At 33.6% G+C, this 24,152-nt stretch overlaps 1 long non-coding RNA gene across 1 annotated transcript; it reads left to right on the plus strand.

Annotated features, from left to right (window-relative positions):
* Positions 1-1,341: 1,341 nt before the first annotated feature.
* LOC149415138 (uncharacterized) lies at positions 1,342-4,625 on the plus strand. Its single transcript, XR_016303850.1, has 3 exons — positions 1,342-1,507; positions 3,371-3,514; positions 3,610-4,625. It is a non-coding gene; the product is annotated as an uncharacterized LOC149415138 (long non-coding RNA).
* The last annotated feature ends 19,527 nt before the right edge of the window (positions 4,626-24,152 follow it).

Consider the following 24,152-nt stretch of genomic DNA (forward strand, 5'->3'; position numbering starts at 1 on the left):
ACCTTCTTCGTGAGTTAGTACCTGTTAAATTGACTAAACAACACCTTAAACGAGACAATACCCTAAAATAAAGCCAGAACTTAACGAAGTAAGGAAAGCAGCCGTGCACGAAAATTCGCGACGCGCTGCCCTGGTGTATTGGATAGGCCTACGGTTGAATTTGCCGTATTAAATCTTTAAAATGATGTGGGAATCTTTACGACATAAGTGATGAAATCGTGTAAAAACAATATTCGGCGCGCGGCCCAGCGTTAGGGATGGACTTATAGTTGACTTTGCCCTAGCAGGCTTAGAAAATCGACCTTTCCATTGGGTTTATTTTAATTATTTCTGATGAAGGTATTTCTAAAATCTAATTTAATTATTTACCTAAAACTACCGTTTTTTACGAATTTCAAAAAAAAATAATCATTTGATCAACTTAATGACAATAAACAACACATTTGTGCATTTACGATGTTGAAAAATGTTGTTATTTAATATTATTTACGTAAATAAAAATTTACGAAAAAATTTGCCATACGACACACCATTTTGATAGAACACCGAAATGAACATCGCGCATAATTCGCGTTTGTTTGTAGATAGTGTAGAAAACATGAAAGACATAATCGGCATAGTAGTCAATTATTCGAGATCGCTGGCCACGCACCCTTTCATTATTATGCGACCAAATTTGGTCACAAACATCATATGAATTTAGTTTCTTAGTATTTAAAGGTTTAGTACTATTTTTTTAAAATAAAAACAAAAAGTCGTTGTTTATTGTCATTAAGTTCAATCAAATTATTGTTTTCTTTTTCTAACATGCGTATTTAAAACGGTAGTCGTAGCGAAAAATTTATCAAATCTCGAAAGTTTATATAAGGATCCCTCGGGAAGATTCTAATTCATCGTCTAGAAAAATGAAATCTTGAGCTCACCTCTAATTTTATAGTTAATAAACGTGTTATAAAATTTTAAAACCGTTTTACAAAACATATTTATTTGTAGGGTCCTGTTTTTATTAATCTCAAATATAAATAACTTGCATTCGTAAGGACCCCTCTAGAAACATTTAAGAGTTGAGTAATAAGTTCATCAGAAATAATTGAAATGTGAGCGTCGAGTAAACTCCCGTGTTAGAGTCTTATATCGCTTTAACTTAATTTGTGCTTGTATAATGTTAGAAGATATCGCTTTGCACTCGATTGATCAGTTTTAACAGCATTCGTGATATAATATATTGAGCTAACTAATACCAAATATGACACGTGACATTATTGTTATTGGGTAGCTGTCACACATTAAAAGCATGCCATTATTTTTAGTTGAGATAATTACCATCACAAACAGGAATATCACAGAAAGGCCATGGATCTTCCCATTCCAGAGACTGTTTCTATCAAGAGTGAACCATGGTCACAGGAAGGGGGCTCAGGTGAAATGACGTATACGGATATAAAAATCAACCTTCAGGATGTGAAAAATGAATGTTTGCAGTACGCTGAGAGTGTTCAGCCAACTAGTAAGTTGCATTACGTATATCACAAAGGTGTTTCAGATGGACGCAGTCAGAATAGCTGCGTGTTTTTTACTTCCCCTTTTGTAGTATATCGGTGCTTTTGATTTTACCTTTCTAATTTTGCTTTAACTAAGAAAACTTTTAACTAATGATTCCCGCAAACAGTTTCTAATTTCTTAAGCTCTTGCCTCGCCATATTTTATCACTAAAATAAATCATCTCACGTTCTCTAATTCAAAAATTCTTGTCGATTATAATAAGGTCTGCTACGGAATGCTGTAATATGTAATTAAAAAACTATCGATTATTGGCAAATGCAATTCAAAGTTTTGCGTGTTTCAAAAAAGTGAAAAATCTCAGGAAAGAACTGTGTAAAAATATTTGGTAAAAATATTTGTGAATCGTTTTGATTAAAGTTTTGAGTTTGGGAATTCTGGTGTACCTTAAAACTGGGTGGAAATAATATTTATTTTTATTTTTGTTAGGTTTTTTCTGTTTTCTAGGTTAGGTTACTTTCTGTATATATAAGGGATCGTCTTATAGTGGCTTCACCACAGTTTGATAATGACTTCGTGAGATGAAACAGTTGTCACCCGTTATAATAATAGTTTGGGAGGTGGGCTTGGGTACCGCCGCCCGGGACCCATTTATTGTATAACCAACACCTCTACCAAGTGGTCCGCTACGTTTGGTGATTTGGCAGTGTTGCTCGAGTTCATCGGGTGATGTGTGTTCAGGATGCGCCTGCCCACCAGCTGCTTGGCGTGCCAAATCGGGAGGGGAGACCTTCTGACCTCTCCAACTGTCTCTCTTGACCCATCGCCTTGCACCGCAGCGCGATAGATGAATCTTACGTCCGTCCCTCCTGGACCCACTGAAAGATTCCTACCCATCACTCATACCCCTTTCCTTCCGAAAACTTCTTCTCCACCATTTTCTTTAAAAGACCCTCCACACAGCATCCCCAGAGATGACATAGGATAATGTAAAAAAATATTGGTATATAAATACACAGCAGAATTTTTTATTTAAAAAAATTTAAATACTATTTTTTTTTAAATCTTGTACGTAATGTAGACGTATGACACGATGTATGAAATTGAATGAAGCAGGCAGCATTTACCTAGATAAAGTTGTGTGGCGGTCATAATGTTTATAAAAATAAAATCAAAATGAAAACGGCCGAACACAAACATCAAACCAGAAGTAAGGGAAGAAATGACATTTCCTTTCCAACAAGCAACAGAGCGGCTTATCAAAAAATATTCTCATATCTCGGTCCTATAATGTATAACAAAATCCCCTCACAGCCGAAACTGTGTGAATTGTCTTCCTTCAGTCCAAAAATAATAAAATGGTTATCAGATCTAATCTTTCTGATTCCGAAATATTACTAAAAAATGTAATCTGATAATTATTTATCACGAACGCCTAGTTAGATCTTCGCTTTTACAAACTTATTTTCTCTATTCTTAAATTCTGTATTCCTCTAGGATAATTTGAAACCTGTTAATTTGACTGTCCTTAAACGGCCTATTTTTACGGGATAGCTAGTTAGTCCTAATTTTCCTTCTTGTTGATTTTTCAGTGAAATGTTTTTTTTACTTATACTGTAAAAAATGTGTTTTTTTCTCCGGAATGGGCTTCTAAATATCTGCTTATATGTCTGTAATCGTATAATTTTTATTCCATGGGAATTTGTACCCGCTAAGCAATTGCAAGTACATTGTCAGCAAGAGAACTGTCTTAACCAGTCAAATATGATCCCAACATAAATTAATAAATAATCATAAAAATAACCCTGATGACGAATTTTTAATGTTACACCGAGTGTGTGTTTAGTGTATTGTTGTTTTGTTATTCCAGGTAGCATTAAAGTGGAGGCTGTACCCATGAAGGCAGAACGAGGACCCCAAGAAGGAGATGCAGAAGGAATTACTTTTACCGAAATAGACATAGAACTCCCTGATGTCAAAAAGGAATGCAATGAAAGAATTACTGAGACTGCAGGTAAAGTCTGTTTTTTCTTAGAGGAATTCGTTCTAATAATTTTCTGTTTTCATATGGTTACGTACTTATTGAGCTGATTCCGTAATCTTTTTCAGACGTGCTAACGGACCCGAAGACGCATCCTGGAAAAAAACCCTTTTCGTGTTCCCATTGTAACTACTCCAGCTCAAGAATTTCGACTTTAACAAGGCACTTACGCACCCATACTGGGGAAAAACCCTTTTCATGTTCATTTTGCAGTAACTCATTTTCTCAAAAGGAAATTTTTAAAAACCACATTCTTACTCATACTGGAGAAAAACCTTTTTTATGTTCCGACTGTAACTTTTCATGTTCTCGTAATGGAATCTTGAAACTTCACATGCTTACCCATACTGGAGAAAAACCTTTTTCATGTTCGTATTGCAATAACTCAAGTTCTCAAAAGGGAAATTTAAATAATCACATGCGTACCCATACCAGAGAAAAACGTTTTTCTTGTTCCGACTGCAACTATTCATGTTCTAAAAAAGATAGTTTAAAACTTCACAGATTTACTCATGCTGGAAAAATACCATTATTATGTTCATACTGCAGTTACTCATGTTCTTATAAGAGAAGTTTAAAACTTCACATGTTTACCCATTCTGGAGAAAAACCTTTTTCATGTTCTTACTGCAGTTACTCGTGCTCTCAAAAGGGACATTTAAATACTCACCTTTTTACTCATACTGGAACAAAACCATTTTCATGTTCCGACTGCAACTCTACATTTTATCGAAAGGGCTGTTTAAATCGTCACAAACTTATGCATAGTGGAGAATAACCAATTCTGACTGCATCTATTCATGCTCCCAAAAGTGACGTTTAATATATCGAGATGACAATGAATTATTTTACGTAAACATATTCAAGATCAATCAATTGTTTTCTATTTTTAAGTGTCTTTAAGTTGATTTTTTCAAATGAATTAGGTACTTCGTATGATCTTAAACGATCATGACCATAGTTAAAAAATAACAGTATTAGCCTTTTTTTGAACGTACGTTTTTCATATTTGCAGCAAAGTGGATTCTACATACTGCTTCTATTAAGGCATTTAACAGTTTATTAATGTAACATCGTGCGTTCCCTGGTGTTTTCAATTCTATAATAAACGCGAATTTGTATAGTATGCAGATGATATCAAATTTTACAAAATCTATATCTGACTGTGAAGGGCTACATAGTGTCTTAGGTAGGCCCTGTAATGACTTCAACGTTTCTAATTTCCACAATGTGTCATTTATTATAAACAGCGTGTTAGTGATATCATAATAAAATTAGCGTACAATCGTAATACATTTTATTTATTAATTATTTTTCTCCATAAAACGTTTATGAACCAATATTTATTACGGAAAAGCGTTCAAATTGAAAATACGTGTATGTATAAAAGGTCATGGATGCAGTTTAACTATTTTTTGACATGCGTCAAAAAATAATTACTTCACTCTCTTGTAAGTGACGTTAAAAATGTCAATGGTAAATGCAGAATCGTACAATGCAGATTGCCTAGTTTTAGTAGACAGAAGTCCTCGCTTTCGGTGTACAAAAAAGATGCATGGGATCTACACCGATGGTGAGGAAAGAGTGAATCAATATGAGAGTCCCAGCTTTAATTATCACTGCCCCAGTTGTGTCTCCCGGTTTTCTCACAAACCATTTTATTAAATAAAACTTTGGCTCAACAAAATATCTGAATTTCAAAGTGATAGATTGACAATGATATCTTTATCTTGGAATAATGTGTAAGGAAGGTCGCCGCTTCGTCTGCATCCATCGGCCAATGAGGGGAGAGCTGGGTCACTCGGATGCAGTCAAGACAATGACGTTGGTTGACTTCTGTGTCCTCCCCTAAAAGCTGCCTAGTCGGTGGCGAATGCGAGAGGAATTAGTGCATCCTACCTCTTGTGAACATCGTGGAGGTACTGCAGAACTTTGGTAGTTGCTATTGACCACTGTGAAAAATAAAACTTACACACAAAAGGGACACATGTATGTATATGTGTCCCCGACTTTTTCTACCATTTACTTTCGTGTCTTATATTCAGCGCATCTCATCTGTCGTCTCACCTCTACTTTTCATTTCATGATGCAATATTTTTCTTTTCTACTACTGTTTTGTAAATTTGCTGATTGATGATGATTTTTTAGCATAATTATATACACACATATATACACGGTGTCCGGAAACTCGTAGTACAAGCGGGAAACTGGAGAATCTACACCACATTGGGAACCCAAAAAAACATAAAGTTTTTTGATTTGAGCAATTTCAAAAAAAAAAAAAAACAAAAAAAAATTTTTTTTCGGCTATTTTAGGGTTAAAGTTTTTTCTGGTGTTTAGGGTTGAATAACAGATGTTTTTACCCTGCAGAGCAGAAATATTTTATGATTACACCGGGTTAAATGAAGGGTGATTTCAAAATAATGCTTCAAATCCGAGTTTCTTCATTTGTTTTACTTTCAAATAGTTTTAATTAGTTGGGTACTTTGATCTTCAGTAATAATTTATAAGAATTTGATTAAAAAAAAAAATTAAAAAAAAAAAAAAAACAAATTCAAACTCGATTTACTCGATAACGAAAGCTCAAATAAAAAAAAAATATACTACAAAATCGACTCCAAATGTGATGTAGATTCACCAGTTTCCCGCTTGTACTACGAGTTTCCGGACACCCTGTATATTGCTATAAAATAAAAATAATAAACATCCTCAATTCTTTAAACGAATCTTAGTTCCACGGCAAAAAAAAAAAACAATTTTATTTTCTGTATCTCGAGAGTGAAAATTGGTCACTTCTCTATTGCAGCACTTTTGTAATTTGTGTACTCGAAAGTTCATTCTGCCAGGGTGGTGTGGAGGGAGAGACTCTAGACCAGGGGTGCTCAAACTTTAACTGCTGGCGATCTACCTCAATATTATTAGATTCCGATCGATCGACTCTGAGAGGCTGCAAGTATGTGTGATGCAGGATTGTCGTCTATGTAGGTAGGGTGTATCGTTGCGCAGGTATAATTGCATGGCCACGAATCCACATAGAATTTGGAGGAACGACAGAAATTAGTTCGCAATATGCATTTTTTTTAGTCAAGGTAGGTGGAGGTCTGCACTAAAAAGTCAATAAAAAAACTTATATTTATTCAAAATTGCAAGTTTATTGGTTCTTAAAAAAAACAAACGAGTTCTAGTTTCTAAACTTAACTAAATAATGACTTTGGATGTTGAAGCGTGGCACTACATGACCTCAGCATACTTTTCATACGATGGTACGTAATTATCGCGTGCTAATCGCAAGCACGATGACATTTGTTCGTCAGTTAGTCGATTGCGATATTTTGACATAATTATCTTCATTTCAGAAAATGCAGACTCGCACAAGTAAGTTGACCCAAACATTGCCGTCAACTGAAGGGCGATTTGCTTTAGATTCGGATATTTATCTTCAGATATAAAATACCAGAATTTTGTGACAGATGCTGTGGCTATGAGATGTATATCTGATATTATCTGCAATGTTCCAGAACACTCCAGAAACTAACTCAGTCCGCTACAAGCAACAAATAAATAATAAAACAGAAGGCATGAAAAATGGAAAATTTTTCTCGAGATCGACCGTTTGAGCACCCCTGCTCTAGACCATGTCTGACTGACGGCCGGCATAGTCCAGTGGTAATGCATTGGACTGCCATTCCGAAGGTCGCGGGTTCGAACCCGGCGTGCGCAAATAAATTTTATTTGATTAATTTGTGTTATTTCACAATTAATTAATTAAAATAATATATAGTATATTTGCGGCACGTTCCAGAGTGGAAGATACTACCAGTATCGCCCTGGTGTAAGACCACCATTCAGAATTGAAACGTTGCTCCAAATGGCTTTAGCCGTGTTTAGTGACTAGATCTGAATAGCCAGGTACTTCCCCACCTTCCTCTTTCCCTTCCCCACTTACCTTCAGCCTCACAACATCCCCCAATTGGGGATGCCATAGTCTCACTGGCTCCAGACGGGAGCAGTTGGGACTCTTGTGAGGTATTCACTATAAAAAAAAAAAAAAAAAATGTCTTCTTCAATTGTAAAACCATTCTTCTTTCAAAGGCATGTAGGTATAGTTTGCTTATTAAAATCACCCACCAGTCTCCCCTTAGTATTCCATATTTGATGTTCCTTAAAAACTCTCGCGTATATTCAATTCTATATAAGTTCATAGACTGGAGTGACTTCAGTGTATGATTTTTTCTCTCCCCTTAAAGACAATCCACAAAAGTTATATAAACCTTATATCTTAACTTTAACAGCACAAAGCACTCTTTAAGACCACGCATTAAAACCACAAAAAATGGACAGTAATAATAATAATGTAAGTTACAATAATGTCTCCCTTATTTATTTATTAAATAAATTATTAGAAGAAAAAGTTTACAAAGCTAAGAAAAATATAGCAGGAACATAGAGACGAATACAAACATTAGGGAAGTTGTTATTTATACTTAATCGTTTGACTGAAGATAATATCAACAACTGTCCAAAAAAATACTAAACAGACACAGAAAATAAAAGGTCCCAAGTGGGATTCAAACCCGGGTCATCTCTGTTCTTACCGGGATTATATTTACCACATATTTGATAACAATGATTAAAATTCACATTATAAGGAAAACTTATAATATAATATAAATGAAAAATGTTTTAAGGGATCAATAACAAAATGTATTCAATTCAATTCAATTTTGTTTATTCATTTCAAAAACATTACAAAGTTGTTAATTTCAATGCGTTTTTAAAATATTTTTGCAATAAGAATTCTTAGATTAGTATTAACAGTATATAAAATATTAATATTATATTTTCAGTATATTATATATTAATATTAACAGTATATATTATACCAGTAATAATAGAGTTTGCCTTTTAGAGGAAGCTAATTGATGCTAAAAATGTCGATATGCGAATTGATTCTATTCAACAGCAAGATTGCTCTCCCCACAGGCATGACCATTGGCAAGTTAGTTCTGCAGGTCGGGAGATAAAATAGTTTATGTTGTCGGTGACGTAGATAACCATCGGGAACATAGAAATGAATGCTCTCCATGATGACCGAGTTTTAAAACCATCCACGAATCAGTCTAAAAAAATGCGTAGCAATGCGCACATCCCTCCTGACCCGTAAATAGTTCATTCCGAGCATACCCAAAAGAAATTCAGTGGGATAGAGCCACGGGTAGTAGCCATACTCCCTCATGTAGAGAAATCTCAAGAATTTCTTCTGAACTCTCTCCAACATGAGAGAATTCTTTACCTGATGTGGACTCCACTGACATTACCGACCCACTTTCAAGTCTACTCCTTACTAAGGAATTAAATAAAAACTATAAGCACCAGGTTATCTCTAAAATTCTTTGCATTGCGTAGAAATAAAGCCCAGAATTATCAGTGAAGTGCTACATGCCGTCTCAATATGAGCATGAAACGTCAGCCTACTATCAAACATGATTCCAAGATCCTTCATTGTCGAGACACGTTTTAAACTTCGGGCGTCCATTTTATACCAGTAATACCAGGTGTGACTCGCCCTAGTGAATGACAAAATTAAACATTTAGAAACATTAAACTCAACCCGATTTATTTTACTCCATTCAACAATTCTATCAATGTCTGACTGGAGTTGATTGCAGTCTTCTAAAGTTAGTATTTCTAAGAAAAGTTTTAAGTCATCAGCAAAGAGAAGAAACCTAGAATGCAGAATTACTTCTGAAATATCGTTTATAAATATGGAAAAGAGGAGTAGGCCTAAATTACTGCCTTGGGTTACCCCCGATTGTACAAAGAAATGTATAGATTGGAATAGTCCATGAGACACAAACTGTTTCCTGTCTGCAAGATAGCTAGCAAACAAAGTAAGTAATCTTATGGAGAATCCTATTGTAGCCAGTTTATTGAGTAAAACGTCGTGATTTACAGTATCGAAGGCCTTTGAAAAATCATTTTATGAACAATCTACTTGATGGCCTTTGTCTAATGATTTTAATACGAAATCCGTAAACACCAATAGGTTGGTTTCTGTCAATCGACCTTTTCTAAATCCATGCTGTTCAGAAATTAGAAACGGTTCAACTTGTGGTAGTGTGAATTTATGAAGAATCGATTCGAACAATTTAGCCGGTGAAGATAGTATTGCCATCGGTCTGAAATTTTCCACATATAACTCAGTTGGCAATATAACCTCAAATCGTACAAGCAAAAAAATCCTCCGATGTCATTTAAACAATAACAACAATTATAACTAATAAACCAAAATTTTCGCATAAAAAGTAATAATATTAAAATGGTAGCAATAAAGACAAATTAAATACAATTATGACAATGTTTTCAAACTGCTTAGGTCTAATGAAATATCATTGATTATTATTGCCAAAAATATTCACCACCAATAATAGAGCCAAATCAAAATCAGAACAAAGTCTCTGCTTTATACCTAATACTTATAGTTTTGTTTGAGAGTTGTGCGGAACATGCTTTAAGTTATAGACAGATTGACTAGGTTTGTTAGAGGTCAATAAATTCTTTACAGGGATATTTTATTCTACTGGACGTGATTTAAGTTCGCATCCGAAGATACATTTGGGTTTAGAGAAGTAATTGTGGTTTTGATTTCATCAACTGTAATTTGTTTGAACTTGAGCTTCTTCCCTTGCTCAGGAGGTTCATTTATTAGTATTGCTTCATCACATTGCGTATCTTGCTTTACTACATACGATCACATATTTATGAAAAAAAACATCGACATATTCAAGAATTTTTCAAAAACATTGTTTTACTAAGTTGGTCACTTGATAAAACTTCGGTAAATAGAGAACTGGATAAATAAATAATTATTTGCGAAATTTTTCATGGATATTGTAAGCAAAATTTATCGTTTTGTTTTCTAAAGTATGTTTCATGTGAATCTGCAATAACCATATGCAAATGTTTCCATATATTTTATAGTATCTTATCGTATGGATTTCATAACATAACAATTCTGTGTGATCCATGGATTAAGGTAAACATGTTTATATTATATTTTCTTTACAATTTTTATGGTTGTAGGAAAAACGCAATGCTGGATGAGATCTATAAAATAATTCCATACTTAATTTTTTTCGTGCATACAAGGTAGTTTTTTCCAATGAGTAAATTGGCAACCTCAGATCTAAGTTTCATAATCGCTAGTTTAGAGTGAGGTTTTTCTGTGAATTATTCCGAATACGTCTTATTTAGGTACACTTTCGTGAAGGTGAATACTTACACACGAAACAAAAAAGGATCGTCTCCTTTTAAAGAACATGAATAATTACAGTCAGAGCATGAAAAAGGTTTTATTCTTGTGTGAATCAGCATGTGTCTTGTCAACATATCCTTTCGCGAACATGAATAGTTACATTCAGAGCATGAAAAGGGTTTTATTCCATTGTGAGTAATCATGTGTACCGTCAAAGATCTCTTTTGAGAACACGAATAATTGCATTCGCGACAAGAAAAAGGTTTTTTTCCACTATGAGTCAGAATGTGTCGTATCAAATTAGTCTTTACAGAACATGAATAATTACAGACAGAGCATGAAAAAGGTTTTACGCAACTGTGAGTCTTCATGTGAAACGTAAAAGATCCCTTTTGAGAACATGTATAGTTGCAGTCGGAACATGAAAAAGGTTTTTGTCCAGTATGAGTCAGCATGTGTCGCGTCAAATTACTTTTATCAGTACATGAATAGTTACAGTCGTTGCATGAAAAAGGTTTTTCTCCACTATGAGTCATCATGTGTACCTTCAAAGATCCCTTTTTATAACTTGAATAACTGCATTCGGGACAAAAAAACGGTTTTTTTCCACTATGAGTCATTACGTGTAACGTCAAAGATCCCTTTCGAGAACATGAAAAACTGCATTCGGGACATGAAAAAGGTTTTTCTCCGCTGTGAGTCATCATGTGTACAGTCAAATGTCCTTTTTGAGAACATAAATAACTGCAATGGGCACATGAAAAGGGTTTTTCTCCAGTGTGGGTGCGCAAATGACGTCCTAAGTTTGACTTGAAAAAGCAGGAGTAGTTGCAACGAGAACAGAAGAATCGTTTTTTTATGGGTTGCATCTTCAGATCTGTCAATAAGTCAGAAAAAGATTAATAATATAAGGTGTTAAGTCTAACCACAGTTAAATCATTCAAATTTAAAATAAAAAATAAAAAACATGAATTCTTCACTCTAACAGAGAAAGTCGATTTTACCTGCTGTCTGGGTAATTCCATCAAAGTGATCTCGGCATTCCTTTTTAATATCCGACAGGTCAACGTCAATTTCCATAAAAGGAATTCCCCCACCATATTCTTCTTGTTTTCCTGGTTTCGCCTTGTCTGAAACAGTTTTCACATTAATGCTACATGTGAAGACAAAAGAGCAACATGAATGTGAAATTTATATAATAATTTAACGCGGGGCTTTGAAAAAAATATGGTTCGTCAAATTTTAACATAAGAATTAATTTTAAACATGAGAAAGAAATAGTGAAAAAAATTACAAGATACAAAAAATACAGAAATTAAATAAAAATACAAGAAACAAAAATATAGTATTTTAAATAAGAAAGTTAAATCAGATATTTTGACTCTGTCTTCTAATATATGAATTTTTTGGGGTAAATAGTAATTTATAGGAAATGATAATTTTTGTATTCAAGCGAGATACTTCAACATAAATATATGAATGGAATATATTTGTTTGTATTCGCTCGTTAAAATTACAGTCCATGTAAGCACCAATAGTCGGTATGCATAGGTAGTGTAATGATTTTCATTAGTATTTTTTGTAAAGCGTGATATCATCAGCAAAGAGCAATACCTCGACATCGTCTAATCAATTTGTTATATCGTTGATGAAAATAAGGAATAAAACCAGACCAATGTAAGTCTATAAGCCTTGCTAGAATAATGCGATGTCAAAGCGCATGAATGGTCGCAGCAAATAAAATAAAATACCTTCGCTGCTCATCTCACTAGGGAATTCCTGCGTCGAGATGAGCAGCTTTAAAATTATATTTAATCAAATAAGTTAAGTACATAACACAAACTTAGATGGATTACATCGATTCCGAAAATATTGTATTACTTTCTTAGTAGGATAGGAGTTGTTTTATAGTATTTGTCCAATATTTTTGAAAACGTATTGAGTAGGCTTATTGGTAAATAGTTGTTAATGTCATTTTTATAATATTGGTTAAACAATAGCTTGTGTGAGAGCTGTGGGGAAAACGCTTTCAGTTAAAGACAGATTGACTAGGTTTGTTAGAGGAACGATAAGTACTTGAAAGAGATATTTCATTGCATTGGTTGTGATTAAGTCCTCCAAAGATACATTTTATTTTAGAGAAGAAATACTGTTTTCGATTTGTGATTTCTTTAGGTCAAGCTTCTTTCCCTTCTCAGGATGTTTCATCACATTGCATACCTTGCTTTGCTAAATTAGTCCATACATTTATTAAAAAAGCATTAAAGATTCAAGAAATTGGTCAGGATTATCAGCGTATGTCCTGGGTACATTGTTTATATTCAGCTCGTCAATTGTTGTAACGTTGGTATATTTAGAACTGGTTATTTCATTACAAAGATAATTTAAACAACTGCTTAAATGGGCACATGATGTAGGACTAATTGTGAATGTTTCAAAAAACAATTGTACGTATAAAAAGTGTTTCTAAGAAAATATCTTCCGTAATAAAAACCGTGTGTTTTCCGGAATTTGGAAGACAGACTTTAAGTTAATTTCAGATATATGAAGGACCCCAGATGTCCACTTCAAGACCGATTCTTTAAGAAGGATAAAATGTTTACTCTTGAGCACCTTCAGTATGGCGTTTTGTTGTATGTAACTAATGGAATAATGCTTCATTGTATCAATATTGTGTTTTCAGTGCACTGTAATTAATTTAACTATAATTATATCACAACTAAGGTGAGGTTAAAACATGAGATTTGTAAGAATAAATAAAAAGATTGCTGTAGTACTTTCGGAATCCTGCAAACATTCCTTCTTTACATCTGGGAGGTCGAAATCCATATTCGTATACGGCATTTCACCTCCATTGTCTCCCCGGGGCACTGGTTCCGTCTTGATGTAAACACTCTCTGGATTAAGTAGATTCATGGCTCTGTTGTGCACAAAACATTTATCTGAAACTTCCTAAAACAAAATGTTGTTTTAACGGAACTCCAATTTCTATAAGCTACGAATATTGTTCTTAGGTTTTAATATTGTGCCTTGCAATGGATTTTACTGTAAAAATATTTTCAAATAAGGATATACTAGTGAAATTGACGACAAGACGATTGAAATCGGTGGAGAGAATCGTCGTCAATCGTTAGAATACAGTAATCAAATGCTGACTTCCACTATATCTCTATATAGCCGTGTATCATGAATATGCTTTTGATAAAATGTCGTGGAATATTTTAGAATTAGTTACAATTTCAATCAATGCCTTTGTAAATTAATTATCAAAAAGGTAGACTTCAAATTGATAGCTCAAACGTTCCTCAAATAAAACGTCATATGGCGTCATAAGTTAAGCTAGATCGCACCAACATTTTGAACCGCCGACAGAATTATTGTTATTCCGACAACGGTGTATTAATAATTCGGTCGGCGGTTTTGCCTACACACCATCCGGGTTCAGTAAGTCAGATTGTGTCACGCGCCTGGCATTGCGCGTATATACAACCAGTGTTCCTGTAGGAAATAAAAAAACCAGCTGAAAACGGCGGTTCACGTGTTCACACAGGTTCACGTGCACATGTGAAACGCGTCAATAGAAACATCGATGTGCATTTGCAGAAAATATCAGCATTAGAACTTACCAATAACTAACACAAGGGATGATAAATTTGACTGCGTTAGGAAAACAGCTTAAAGAATATTATATAGAATTAGAGTTTAAAAGCAGGATGCAACGATTGGCAACGACAAAAGCATGCGTCAGTGATCATTTTTAGGTTATACTCATAAATAAACAACTCACTAGATTGATATCTTCGCGCTTTTTGTATGGAAAATGTTTGCACACTACTTAACCACAGATATAGCTGACGGAGCGCTGATGATGGACAAGGTAGAAAAACTCAAGGCTATTCAAAAAAAGGTGCGACCATAAACAATATAATTGCTAAAACAATATTTTAACCACGAATTTTTATTAATTTTAAGACCGGCCAGTTTCGCTTCACTCGAGCATCGTCAGGGTACAAAATTAAACTAATATTGTTTTATTTTATTTCATTAAAATGTTAAACCACAAAGTGATTGCTTTCTATGAAAATATAAAAAATTAAAAAAATATAAAACAATACTATATAATTGCATTCAGCAATTCATTTTATGGCCCCAAAAACTATTTTAAAAACTAAAATGTCATTGACGCAGAAAAATATCGAAATGTTTCCTGACGGCAAGGTTCATCTGACTAAGAAAACGAACTTTAACAGCTTATTTTCTCAAGATGAAAAATTATTGTGTATTTGATAAGTGAAATCGATACGAAAAAAAAATCCTAAAATGACTTGAATTTTTTTTATAAAAGGAACAAGAAATTTGAATAAATGAAAAAACAAAGAACACTCATGAAAATTTGCAAAACATGATTGTGAGATAATACGACAGATGAATTCCGAAATTTATTGCTTATTTTGAACAGAAATTTTAATTTCACCAAAAAAATAAGATAAAACATGATACCTAATCATTATTTATCAAATAGCAGTTTATCCACGGGTTTTTCGCCGGTAGTTGGGCTTTGACCAGTTCAATTGATACTAACAACAGTTACATTTAATATGTAGATTTTAGAACAATGGGTAGATATGAGGCGTGTTGAAACAAAGACAGCAATCTCCACCATTGGTGTAAAATGAGTTATATATGGCGATGGATAGAGAATCAAAAATACTATCGACTGCTGCAAAGGTTTCGGAGCATAAACGACAATTTCCCATACATTTTTGAATTTTAATCTTTAGTTCCACAACAAACATGGCAATCTCCTTTAGGTTACGGTACAAAAACAACAGTATTTGTAGTAAGAATATACAAACACATTACAATAATTTACAAATGTAGATATTTTGAGGCTGATTGCGAAAAAATTAGAAATTTTTAACAAAAAATTGCCCAACTCAATTGAGAAATTATTTCTCGTGTTTGAGTTGGGGAGTGTTGTGAGTCATTATGGTTTATAGGTTGTAAAATTTCACTAGTTGATGTAGCTAAAAATTAACAATATAGCTATAAAACTAGATGATAAATTTGATAACACTATATAATTAAGAAAATAAGAAATTTAATTACAAACTAAAAAATAAAAAAATACAACTTAAATAATATAATAGTTATTAAACTTAGAAAAAATAAGATATAAAAATAAAAAATGTACTTATTAGGTACAAAATAATAGTAGGTAGGTACAGTACTGGTAGTAAATTGTTCAAAGACCGAGCTGGCAATCTTGTATGAAATGGGTACTTAATAAAATGCAACAACAATAAACGCATATTAGCACATATTAGGAAGCGGATAATATAACTTTAGAGGATATGTATTTTTTTTAATATAAATTTTGTTTGTAATTATATTTTTTTTATTAATCATTAATTAATTTTCCTAAATTCATAGCGTGGATTTATGAAAATTTATACAATAAAATTTACAAATGAGTTCATATAAACAATTATTTGAATAATGTATCCAATGAAATTAAAACTTGTGATTACCGTTGGGTTTATCTAAAAGTTGTTTGATTTGTGATTTGAAAGTTTTGTAATTTTTTTCAGTTTTAATTTTATCCGGAAGGGCATTAAACAATTTTATACCTTGATAAGTATAATGGTGTTGACCAGCACTAGTATTACATTTAGGAATTTCTAAGTTACCACGTGATCTAGATCGGTTACTTATTTTTGTAGAAATTGTTGAATTGAAATGGTCTTTATGAATTTGTAACAGTGTATTCTTTTTAAAAAAATTGTTTAAGCTAAGAACCCTAAACGAGTCAAACAGCTCCGTGGTTGGAAATATCGATGGTTTTCTTAGGATGACTTTCAAAATTAACCTCTGAACCTTTTCTACAGGTGAAAGGTTAGTTTTGAAAGTCCCTCCCCAACCGATTATACCATATTGTAATATGGATTGGGCAAGAGAAAAATATATAATTTTAATCATATTATATGAAAGGATATTTCTCAATCTAATGAATAAGTAAATAAGTTTTCTTACTCTGGTTGCCGTATTTTGGACTTGTTCGTTCCATTTTAAGTGTCTATCTACTATGATACCCAGATACTTTATACTATTTTTGCATGTTATTGGTAAACAATTTACATTACCGCATTCTTTTTTATTTTCACATTGTGATGAATGGATTTTAATGGTTATATTGTTTTCAATATTTTTTCCTGCAAAGAGAATGGGATGAAATATGTTTTCTCGGTATTTAGTGAGAGACAATTTAGGTCGAACCATGTTTTGAGTATGTTTATATTGATATTGGCTATCCTCATTGTTTCCTCCCATGATTTTCCTTTTGTGATAACTACAGTGTCGTCTGCGTAAGATATGATATCTCCAACAATGGGAAGAGTGAACATTTGATTTACATATATAATAAAAAGGATTGGACCGATGACAGTTCCTTGCGGTATGCCAAAAGATGAGGTTTTGGGTTCACTAAGGGTATTATTGATTTTGACATAATATATATACATATAATATAAAAGAGAGATTCCAATATTATTGGAATCTCTCTTTTAGGTAACTTTGGAACCATGATAGTACTATTCCGTCCAATCCAATTTGTTTTAGTTTCTCAGTGAGTTTTGAGTGTGATATGCTATCAAGTGCTTTGCGGAGATCAATGAAGATTCCAAGACACTTTTCTCCATTATCTAATTTTTTAATTATTGTTGATGTCAATTTAGCAATCGCATCCTGTGTGCTGAGATTGTCCCTAAATCCGAACTGGTTTGGGCTCATTATCTTCTTATCTTTTATGTAGTTGTTGATTTGTTTTTTAACAATTTTTTCATAGATTTTAGCTATATTTGATGTAAGTGCTATGGGACGGTAGTTAGAAGTGTTTTTTTCGTCACCAGTTTTAAAAACAGGGGTCACAATAGTCTTCTTATAGTTGTTCGGGAATATGCCCTTCTTCAGACTAACATTTATTATATGAGCAATTGGTTTGCTGATTATCTCACGTACAGTTTTTAATGTTTTTACAGTTATGTTGTCGTAGCCAGGGCTTGCTGATCCTCGTAGACTTATTATAGCGTTTTCAACTTCTTTATCAGTTACTGAAACAAATGTGTGGAAACCTTCTTCAAAAGTTGGGTTTTGCTCTGGTTGTTGAGTTTGTTTTTTGTCTAGGATAATATTACTAGCAAGTTTAGCGCCGACATTAACAAAATAATCGTTAAAGATATCACCAAAAAGTTTTGGGTTTTTTTCTGTGTCAGTATTGATTCCTTGATGAGTAACTTCTTTTGGAAATTTTTGTTTTATGCTTTTGTTGGTTATTGTTTTGATAATTTTCCAGAACTCTTTGCTGTCTTGACCAGCATTTTTTAATTTATCACGAAAATACTTTTCTTTAGTCAGTCTAATTAAAAGCGTAAGTTTGTTTCGATATTTCTTGAAGAAAGTAGCGATTTTTACGTCGTTTTTTTAGACTGGTGATAGTATTTTTCCTTATTTCTGATTGAAATCACTAATCCATGGGTTATCCATGGTTTTATAAATCTGTGTTTAGATTTTGTTTTAGAAATAAGTATTTGTGTAGAAAGGTTTATGCGATTTAGGAAAACAGTTTCGAAATTCTCCGCACAAGTATTTGGATTTTCCGATTCAATTATTGATGCCCAGGTTTCCATCTTAAGATTTGTTTCTAAAGTTTTCATATTTAAATATTTTTTTTCTTGTTTTTTTTTGTCAGTTTTGTTGGGGTTGGTACTTTTTTTGTCTGTGTTGTTAACGAATATACAGGTGTAGTGGTCAGTTATGCTGGTTTTCCATAATATCGACATGTTTTTTTCAGTATTATTTGAGTTGCACCATATGTGATCGATACAGGAAGGGATTTGTCCGCTGATATTTCGTGTTGCATTATTTATATATGATTTATAGTTTAGCGAAGTCATTACATTTATATAATCATCTTTCGTTTTGCTTTGTACCCAGTGTCCGATATTAATGTTAATGTCACCAACAATAATATTAAAGGTACTTTTTCAACTCAGTAATAATTTTTCGATTTCTATAATGAAATTTGTGGGATTCGATCCGTGCGTCCGGTAGATGGCAATAATATGGTACATAATGTCGTTCGCTTTTACACTCAGTTGTAAACAGTTTGCTAATTGCATTTTAATTTCTGTGACAGCAACATTGTTATATTTATTTAGAATGAACACCGCTATACCACTGGTTTTATTAATATAGGTAGTTGACGAAAAGTATGTGTAATTCGGAAAACTGTACAGTGTGTCAGCGTTATTTATATTTAAGTGCGCTTCTGTTAAAATAATGAGGTCCGGTAATGTTTCAAGAAGGTTTAGTGTTACTACAAACTCATCGAGGTTTTTTTTTAAACTTCGGATGTTTTGGTGCAGAACAATGAAAGCACTTGGGACTTTTTTTAGCAGATCTCTACAATGTTGTGAATCTTCGCAAATGTGCTGTGAAACATCTGTTAATTTGTCAATTTCCTCGCCTAGAAAATCATCCATCACTTATTCATAATCGATTCTCTGTTGAGCTATGATAACCATTCGTTTTCGGTAAGTACATTTATCGCTATTCGCACTGTGTTCAGTTTTGTTTTTTGTTCCGAATAAATTGTTGTTTTTGTCGCAGTTGTAGCATTTGACTATATCTTTGGTTTTTTCGCATTCACTAAATTTGTGGTTTTTTGCACAGTGTATGCATCTAGGCTTATTCATTTTGTTCAGGCATTTTAGTGATGTATGTCCGAAACCAAGGCAGTGGTAACATTGCATTAAGGGATTGCAATCTTCTATGTGCACTCGGACAAAACCAATATTGACCCTTTGTTTATCAAGTAATATCTTTCGGATTTGGCCTGTTGTTTCTATTATTACATTGCGCAGTTGGTCACTTTTCTTGTTTTTTAATATTTTAGTTACTTTAATTGAATCATTTGGGGCATCACGTAGTTCATTGTTTTGCAACAAAAAGTCGTTAAGAAAATTATCTTCACTATACTCCCCTCCCACACCTTTGATGACCATGCACGGTCTCTTCTTTTTTAATTCTGTAGCAGATATTCCGTTTTTATTTTTATTTATTTCCGTTTTTAGTTTGTCTGCGTCTTCTTTTTTCGAGCAAGTCATAATTATTTTATTGTTTGATGCTTTTTTGATCCCATTTATACCAATTCCTAGGTTAGGTGCTTTGATTGTTTTAGTAATAATTTTCTTTATGTCCTCAGATGTTTCTTTGCCTTCTGCAGCAATCATAACGGCATATTTGGGTTCTTCGAGTTGTACTGTTCGTTCTTTTAGTACCATTGCGTACGATTTCGGTTCATTATTTTTTTCGAGTTTGGTGATAACTTTTTTTTGAATATCTATTATTTGTTCCTGGAAATTGTTTCTCTCTTGTTTCCAGGTTTCTTCTAAGAGGTTTATGGTTAATTCGAGGTTATTTCGCACTTTTGAATCTTTTACGGTAGTTATATTTTTTAGGTCACTTTTAATGTTTTCGATTAATTTTAGTACATCCATGATGTGTTTAAAACTTGAGCAGCCGTGCACAAAATGCACGTCACTCCGGGTCAAACTATGTGACAATACTGAAAAGCAATACTTAATTAATAATTACTTGATAAGCTACTTTTGTATTTTTTTAACACTCCCGTACCGGACGGGGGGAATACACTTACACTAACGAGAGTTTTATGCTATATCTAAGTTGTTTTTTACACCACATACTCTGTAATTTAGGTAATCCTAAAAAAACTATTTGGTTATCGATCTGCATTTAAAAATATATATATTTTATTTCTAGTTTCTTAGATATTAAATTATTTGTACAAAATTCCGGCAAAATTCCTGTCCCCTGCCCCGCACCACAGCTTCGTAGCATCGGCTAAAATTCCCCCGTCCCCATCCCCACTACCCGCTCACAACCGAGAACGATCCAGCGAGCTAACTGGACCGTAAAAGTTGCATTTTATGGAAAGGGCTATCTCCCGGTCGCGTACACTGCACTACTGGTATTTCCTTTTGCAATGCTAAAATGTTCACTTGCCGGACTAAGTTCGGCCTGTCTGGCGTGCTTCCGGTAAATGTTTCATGTTTAGAGACAACATTAAAATTATGTCTGTCTCTGTTTCTTACATGGAAAAGAAATCGGTCAGAAAGAGACACATATTTTGTATACATTTTTAAGTAATTTGAAGGAACTTGAATAAAAACAGAGTACTCTATGGTTAAAAAGTCTATCGCAAACGTCTGTTAAATTTTATATTGGGTTATAGTTGCTAATTCTCTTAATTTTCGTGGTAAATAATTCTCTGCAAAACCGGACTAGTTTCGCCCTGCTATGGGCATCTTCAGACTGGTAAGTAGTTCATTCATACTTATGAAATGGTGTTTATAAATTAATATCTATTTCAGGATTGTAAAATATTTATTCTGTACTTTTAAAATTAGAATTTATGTAATCAGTCGGCATGTATTTATTGCAGTTTCTTACGGCATATTTACCAATGTTTTAAATTAGATCATAAAATTCTATGATTTTAATTAATTTGTGTGAAAGCCGCACAAGAGCCCCAACAGTCCTATCCAGTGGAACTATGGCATCCCCAATTGGGGTATTTTGTGAGGCTGAAGATAGTGGGGATGGGGAAGGGGAGGATATGGGTAAGACAAAGGTGGAAGTACATGCATATTCACATCTAGTTACCATATAGGCTTAAGTCATTCCAAGCAACGTTTGGATTCTACATGGTGGTCTTTCACTAGGGCGATACTGAAAGCATCTACCGCCCTGCAACTAGATATTATATATATATTTTTCTTTCATAAATATTACAGCATCCTTTGTCGAAGGGTAAGGCTCTAGACTAGTAAACCGGAGGTCGCGGGTTCAAATCCCGGTGTGCGCAAGTAAATTTTAATCTTTGTGATATTTCACAATTTACTGACCAGAATTCATTTCGGTTGTTGCTTGAAATGACTTTAACCTTGTTTGGTGACCAGTACTGAATAGCCAGCTATTTCCCCAACTTCCTCTTCTCCATCTTCTTCCCCTCCCCACTACCTTTAGCCTTACAACATACCAGTACCAGCTCGTGACTTTTGGGTCTACTATTAATTGTAATATTATCACTCTAGTACACCTAAAAGTTCCGAGCCGCCACTCCAACACTCCATTTGGATTTGGGTAATCAAAAGAGTGAAAAGGAGCCATCAGTATTGAACTTCTTTCACTGTTATCCCTTCCATCCTGATACTTCTTGCGATGACATGTCGCATTACCTAACGTCACTATATGGCGCCGCTTCATATAAGGTCGTAAAACTTAAAACTCGGGGTGGATACTCCTCATTTAAGATTGGCGTGCCTCGGCCGGCTGTTGCCGAAGTTTTGAAAGCAAAACACTGGCCGCGCCGCACATTGGAATCAAGGAATGGGAAGTAAGACTGACGGCGCCTCGTCTTCCAGTGGTTGCGGTCGGCATCATCTCGTCTCCACATTGACGAGATCTTTCACCGCTGCCTGAATTTTTTTTTGGAAATTCCACATTTCTTGAAATTTCTTTTTTTATATATAAATACTTTAAAACAATCTTTTGTAAAAAGTTTATATAACCTAATTTCTTATATGCATTAAATCCTAATTTGTAATTGTGTAAGAATTTAATAAATATATTATTATTATTTTTATTTTTTTTTTTTTTTTATTTTTTTTTTTATTTATAATGTATTACAAAAAACATGGTAAGTAACACATTATTCCCAATGAGTTGAGATAAAACTCATTACGGGAAGTACAGACACATAAAATACATTTTACAAGGATATTACACTTTTTAAAAAAATACAACATATTGAAAAGGAAAAGAAAAATAAATAAAAAAGGAAAAATACATTGTTAAGAATAGAGATTTTAGAAATACTGAGAGACATCTATACACATGAAACATAGTAAACCAACATATGAAAGCAACATATGAAAGCGAGCGAAAATTCACTGGTTTAAAAACATTTTCAGGAAATAATCTTTAAGCGTTTTAACTAATATTTTTTTGTTAGTTACTGATTGCTTTATTTCATTAGGTAATGCATTGTATTGTCTATATGTAATATATTGTAATGAGTTAATACCAAATTTTGTTGTGTGGGTAGACGATGCTAGGTGTATTAGATTTTGGGACCGTGTTTTGTGCTGGTGTATGTCTGAATTAAATGCTGGTTTGATGTTAGTGTGTGAGGATCTATGTATGATTTGTAATATTGTACAAGTGATATTGTATTTAGGTAGAACCGTAAAAGGAAGTATGTTTGTCTTTAAATATATATCTTTGATATGTGTATCCCACGGTAGACGGTAGATATTCCTTATTGCTCGATTTTGAATCACTTGTATTTCTGATATTTGTTTTTTAGTAATAGTGCCCCAGATACTACCTAAATAACTCAGATGGGAGTGAATCATCGCATAGTATGTGGCCCGTAGTAGAGATGTAGAGAGAAGACCTTGGAGTCGGTACAGTACGCCGGTTATTGGGGATATTTTAGATTTCACATGCTCAACATGGGAATTCCACGAAAGTTTAGAGTCTATTAATAGCCCTAAATATTTCGTGACTTCTATATTTTGGAGCTTCTCAGTTCCAAGTGTGATATTCATGGGCACATAATCCTTATTACCGAAAGTTAAGTAGTGCGTTTTTTTTATATTGAGGCTCAATTTATTAATACGCAGCCAATTAGCTAGAATTGAGACATCTACATTCATTTGAGACTCCAGGTCACTCAGGCTTGTACTGTGATAATAGATTACAGTGTCATCCGCATAAAGTTGGAGGTTTCCAGAGATACCACAATTAGTTATGTCATTGACATATAGCAAGAAAAGCAGAGGCCCAAGAATTGATCCCTGTGGCACTCCACATGTGATTTTACCTAAGCCACTCGAGACACCTTTGGCTTCAACAAGACAAAATCTATCATCTAAGTAGCTTCGGAGGAGATTTAGGGGCTTCCCAACAATTCCCAAATATTCCAATTTCTTTAAGAGTATTTCATGATCGACCGTATCAAAGGCTTTTTTGAGATCTATAAATATGGCTGCCACATATTCACCCTGGTCTATATACTGTTGAAGGTTAGAGATAAAATCAAAGGCGGCACATTGAGTACTAGAATTTTTCAGAAAGCCATATTGTTGTGGTGTAAGGATATTATTCGCAGATATGTATTTTAGGAGTCTATCTTTGATTATGGTCTCAAATACTTTTGAAAAAACCGATATAGGACGATATTGATATAGGACGGTAGTTAGAGATACATG

This window comes from Hesperophylax consimilis, chromosome 19 (genome assembly GCF_061612785.1).
Source record: "Hesperophylax consimilis isolate HC1 chromosome 19, BYU_Hcon_1.0, whole genome shotgun sequence".
NCBI classification, from domain to species: Eukaryota; Metazoa; Arthropoda; class Insecta; order Trichoptera; family Limnephilidae; genus Hesperophylax; species Hesperophylax consimilis.